Source organism: Hypanus sabinus, unplaced genomic scaffold (assembly GCF_030144855.1).
Source record: "Hypanus sabinus isolate sHypSab1 unplaced genomic scaffold, sHypSab1.hap1 scaffold_2672, whole genome shotgun sequence".
Taxonomy (NCBI): Eukaryota; Metazoa; Chordata; class Chondrichthyes; order Myliobatiformes; family Dasyatidae; genus Hypanus; species Hypanus sabinus.
The window spans coordinates 10,977-16,464 of record NW_026780805.1 but is presented as its reverse complement, the minus strand read 5'-3'; positions in this window follow the sequence as shown (position 1 = coordinate 16,464).

Sequence of the window (5,488 nt, the reverse complement as noted above, 5' to 3'; positions counted from 1 at the left end):
TCTCGATCTCCGTAACCCCCACACTCCCCGTCCTCCTCCCTCACCCCCTCCCTATCTCTGTCACCCTTACACACCCCGTCCTCCTGATCAAACCCTCCCTCACTCCCTCTCGATCTCTGTAACCCCCACACTCCCCGTCCTCCTGTTCAAACCCCTCCCTCACCCCCTCCCTATCTCTGTAACCCCTACACTCCCCGTCCTCCTGTTCAAACCCCTACCTCACCCCCTCCCTATCTCTGTAACCCCCACACTCCCCGTCCTCCTGTTCAAACCCCACCCTCACCCCCTCCCTATCTCTGACACCCCTTCACTCCCCGTCCTCCTGTTCAAACCCCTCCCTCACCCCCTCCCTATCTCTGTCACCCCTACACTCCCCGTCCTCCTGTTCAAACCCCTCCCTCACCCCCTCTCGATCTCTGTCACCCCACACACTCCCCGTCCTCCTGTTCAAACCCCTCCCTCACCCCCTCCCTATCTCTGTAACCCCTAAACTCTCCGTCCTCCTGTTCAAACCTCTCCCTCACCCCCTCCCTATCTCTGTAACCCCTACACTCCCCGTCCTCCTGTTCAAACCCCTCCCTCACCCCATCCCTATCTCTGTAACCCCTACACACCCCGTCCTCCTGTTCAAACCCTCCCTCACTCCCTCTCGATCTCCGTAACCCCCACACTCCCCGTCCTCCTCCCTCACCCCCTCCCTATCTCTGTCACCCTTACACACCCCGTCCTCCTGATCAAACCCTCCCTCACTCCCTCTCGATCTCTGTAACCCCCACACTCCCCGTCCTGTTCAAACCCCTCCCTCACCCCCTCCCTATCTCTGTAACCCCTACACTCCCCGTCCTCCTGTTCAAACCCCTCCCTTTCCCCCTCCCTATCTCTGTCACCCCTACACTCCCCGTCCTCCTGTTCAAACCCCTCCCTCACCCCCTCCCTATCTCTGTCACCCCTACACTCCCCGTCCTCCTGTTCAAACCCCTCCCTCACCCCCTCTCGATCTCTGTCACCCCCACACTCCCCGTCCTCCTGTTCAAACCCCTCCCTCACCCCCCTCCCTTTCTCTGACACCCCTTCACTCCCCGTCCTCCTGTTCAAACCCCTCCCTCACCCCCTCTCGATCTCTGTCACCCCCACACTCCCCGTCCTCCTGTTCAAACCCCTCCCTCACCCCCTCCCTATCTCTGTCACCCCTACAATCCTCGTCCTCCTGTTCAAACCCTCCCTCAACCCCTCCCTATCTCTGTCACCCCAACACTCCCCGTCCTCCTGTTCAAACCCCTCCCTCACCCCCTTCCTATCTCTGTCACCCCTACACTCCCCGTCCTCCTGTTCAAACCCCTCCCTCACCCCCTCCCTATCTCTGTAACCCCTACACTCCCCGCCCTCCTGTTCAAACCCCCTCCCTCAATCCCTCCCTATCTCTGTCACCCCTACACTCCCCCGTCCTCCTGTTCAAACCCCTCCCTCACCCCCCTCCCTATCTCTGTAACCCCTACACTCCACATCCTCCTGTTCTCAAACCCATCCCTCACCCACTCCCTATCTCTGTCACCCCTACACTCCCCGTCCTCCTGTTCAAACCCCTCCCTCACCCCCTCCCTATCTCTGTCACCCCTACACTCCCCGTCCTCCTGTTCAAACCCCCTCCCTCACCCCCTCCCTATCTCTGTCACCCCTACACTCCCCGTCCTCCTGTTCAAACCCCCTCCCTCACCCCCTCCCTATCTCTGTAACCCCTACACTCCCCGTCCTCCTGTTCAAACCCCTCCCTCACCTCCTCCCTATCTCTGTAAACCCCTAAACTCTCCGTCCTCCTGTTCAAACCCCTCCCTCACCCCCCTCCCTATCTCTGTCACCCCTACACTCCCCGTCCTCCTGTTCAAACCCCTCCCTCACCCCCTCCCTATCTCTGTAACCCCTACACTCCCCGTCCTCCTGTTCAAACCCATCCCTCACCCACTCCCTATCTCTGTCACCCCTACACTCCCCGTCCTCCTGTTCAAACCCCTCCCTCACCCCCTCCCTATCTCTGTCACCCCTACACTCCCCGTCCTCCTGTTCAAACCACTCCCTCACACCCTCCCTATCTCTGTCACCCCTACACTCCCCGTCCTCCTGTTCAAACCCCTCCCTCACCCCCTCCCTATCTCTGTAACCCCCACACTCCCTGTCCTCCTGTTCAAACCCCTCCCTCACCTCCTCCCTATCTCTGTAAACCCCTAAACTCTCCGTCCTCCTGTTCAAACCCCTCCCTCACCCCCTCCCTATCTCTGTCACCCCTACACTCCCCGTCCTCCTGTTCAAACCCCTCCCTCACCCCATCCCTATCTCTGTAACCCCCACACTCCCCGTCCTCCTCCCTCACCCCCTCCCTATCTCTGTCACCCCTACACACCCCCGTCCTCCTGTTCAAACCCTCCCTCACTCCCTCTCGATCTCCGTAACCCCCACACTCCCCGTCCTCCTCCCTCACCCCCTCCCTATCTCTGTCACCCCTACACACCCCGTCCTCCTGTTCAAACCCTCCCTCACTCCCTCTCGATCTCTGTAACCCCCACACTCCCCGTCCTCCTGTTCAAACCCCTCCCTCACCCCCTCCCCTATCTCTGTCACCCCTACACACCCCGTCCTCCTGTTCAAACCCCTCCCTCAATCCCTCCCTATCTCTGTAACCCCTACACACCCCGTCCTCCTGTTCAAACCCCTCCCTCACCCCTCCCTATCTCTGACACCCCAACATTCCCCGTCCTCCTGTTCAAACCCCTCCCTCACCCCCTCCCTATCTCTGTAACCCCCTACACTCACCGTCCTCCTGTTCAAACCCCTACCTCACCCCCTCCCTATCTCTGTAACCCCCACACTCCCCGTCCTCCTGTTCAAACCCCACCCTCACCCCCTCCCTATCTCTGACACCCCTTCACTCCCCGTCCTCCTGTTCAAACCCCTCCCTCACCCCCTCCCTATCTCTGTCACCCCTACACTCCCCGTCCTCCTGTTCAAACCCCTCCCTCACCCCCTCTCGATCTCTGTCACCCCACACACTCCCCGTCCTCCTGTTCAAACCCCTCCCTCACCCCCCTCCCTATCTCTGTAACCCCTAAACTCTCCGTCCTCCTGTTCAAACCTCTCCCTCACCCCCTCCCTATCTCTGTAACCCCTACACTCCCCGTCCTCCCTGTTCAAACCCCTCCCTCACCCCATCCCTATCTCTGTAACCCCTACACACCCCGTCCTCCTGTTCAAACCCTCCCTCACTCCCTCTCGATCTCCGTAACCCCCACACTCCCCGTCCTCCTCCCTCACCCCCTCCCTATCTCTGTCACCCTTACACACCCCGTCCTCCTGATCAAACCCTCCCTCACTCCCTCTCGATCTCTGTAACCCCCACACTCCCCGTCCTCCTGTTCAAACCCCTCCCTCACCCCCTCCCTATCTCTGTAACCCCCACACTCCACGTCCTCCTGTTCACCCCCTCCCTATCTCTGTAACCCCTACACTCCCCGTCCTCCTGTTCAAACCCCTCCCTTTCCCCCTCCCTATCTCTGTCACCCCTACACTCCCCGTCCTCCTGTTCAAACCCCTCCCTCACCCCCTCCCTATCTCTGTCACCCCTACACTCCCCGTCCTCCTGTTCAAACCCCTCCCTCACCCCCTCTCGATCTCTGTCACCCCCACACTCCCCGTCCACCTGTTCAAACCCCTCCCTCACCCCCTCCCTTTCTCTGACACCCCTTCACTCCCCGTCCTCCTGTTCAAACCCCTCCCTCACCCCCTCTCGATCTCTGTCACCCCCACACTCCCCGTCCTCCTGTTCAAACCCCTCCCTCACCCCCTCCCTATCTCTGTCACCCCTACAATCCTCGTCCTCCTGTTCAAACCCCTCCCTCAACCCCTCCCTATCTCTGTCACCCCAACACTCCCCGTCCTCCTGTTCAAACCCCTCCCTCACCCCCTTCCTATCTCTGTCACCCCTACACTCCCCGTCCTCCTGTTCAAACCCCTCCCTCACCCCCTCCCTATCTCTGTAACCCCTACACTCCCCGCCCTCCTGTTCAAACCCCTCCCTCACCCCCTCCCTATCTCTGTAACCCCTACACTCCCCGTCCTCCTGTTCAAACCCCTCCCTCACCCCATCCCTATCTCTGTAACCCCTACACTCCCCGTCCTCCTGTTCAAACCCCTCCCTCACCCCATCCCTATCTCTGTAACCCCTACACTCCCCGTCCTCCTGTTCAAACCCCTCCCTCACCCCATCCCTATCTCTGTAACCCCTACACTCCCCGTCCTCCTGTTCAAACCCCTCCCTCACTCCCTCGATCTCTGTCACCCCTACACTCCCCGTCCTCCTGTTCAAACCCCTCCCTCAATCCCTCCCTATCTCTGTCACCCCTACACTCCCCGTCCTCCTGTTCAAACCCCTCCCTCACCCCCTCCCTATCTCTGTAACCCCTACACTCCACATCCTCCTGTTCAAACCCATCCCTCACCCACTCCCTATCTCTGTCACCCCTACACTCCCCGTCCTCCTGTTCAAACCCCTCCCTCACCCCCTCCCTATCTCTGTCACCCCTACACTCCCCGTCCTCCTGTTCAAACCCCTCCCTCACCCCCTCCCTATCTCTGTCACCCCTACACTCCCCGTCCTCCTGTTCAAACCCCTCCCTCACCCCCTCCCTATCTCTGTAACCCCTACACTCCCCGTCCTCCTGTTCAAACCCCTCCCTCACCTCCTCCCTATCTCTGTAAACCCCTAAACTCTCCGTCCTCCTGTTCAAACCCCTCCCTCACCCCCTCCCTATCTCTGTCACCCCTACACTCCCCGTCCTCCTGTTCAAACCCCTCCCTCACCCCCTCCCTATCTCTGTAACCCCTACACTCCCCGTCCTCCTGTTCAAACCCATCCCTCACCCACTCCCTATCTCTGTCACCCCTACACTCCCCGTCCTCCTGTTCAAACCCCTCCCTCACCCCCTCCCTATCTCTGTCACCCCTACACTCCCCGTCCTCCTGTTCAAACCACTCCCTCACACCCTCCCTATCTCTGTCACCCCTACACTCCCCGTCCTCCTGTTCAAACCCCTCCCTCACCCCCTCCCTATCTCTCTAACCCCCACACTCCCTGTCCTCCTGTTCAAACCCCTCCCTCACCTCCTCCCTATCTCTGTAAACCCCTAAACTCTCCGTCCTCCTGTTCAAACCCCTCCCTCACCCCCTCCCTATCTCTGTCACCCCTACACTCCCCGTCCTCCTGTTCAAACCCCTCCCTCACCCCATCCCTATCTCTGTAACCCCCACACTCCCCGTCCTCCTCCCTCACCCCCTCCCTATCTCTGTCACCCCTACACACCCCGTCCTCCTGTTCAAACCCTCCCTCACTCCCTCTCGATCTCCGTAACCCCCACACTCCCCGTCCTCCTCCCTCACCCCCTCCCTATCTCTGTCACCCCTACACACCCCGTCCTCCTGTTCAAACCCTCCCTCACTCCCT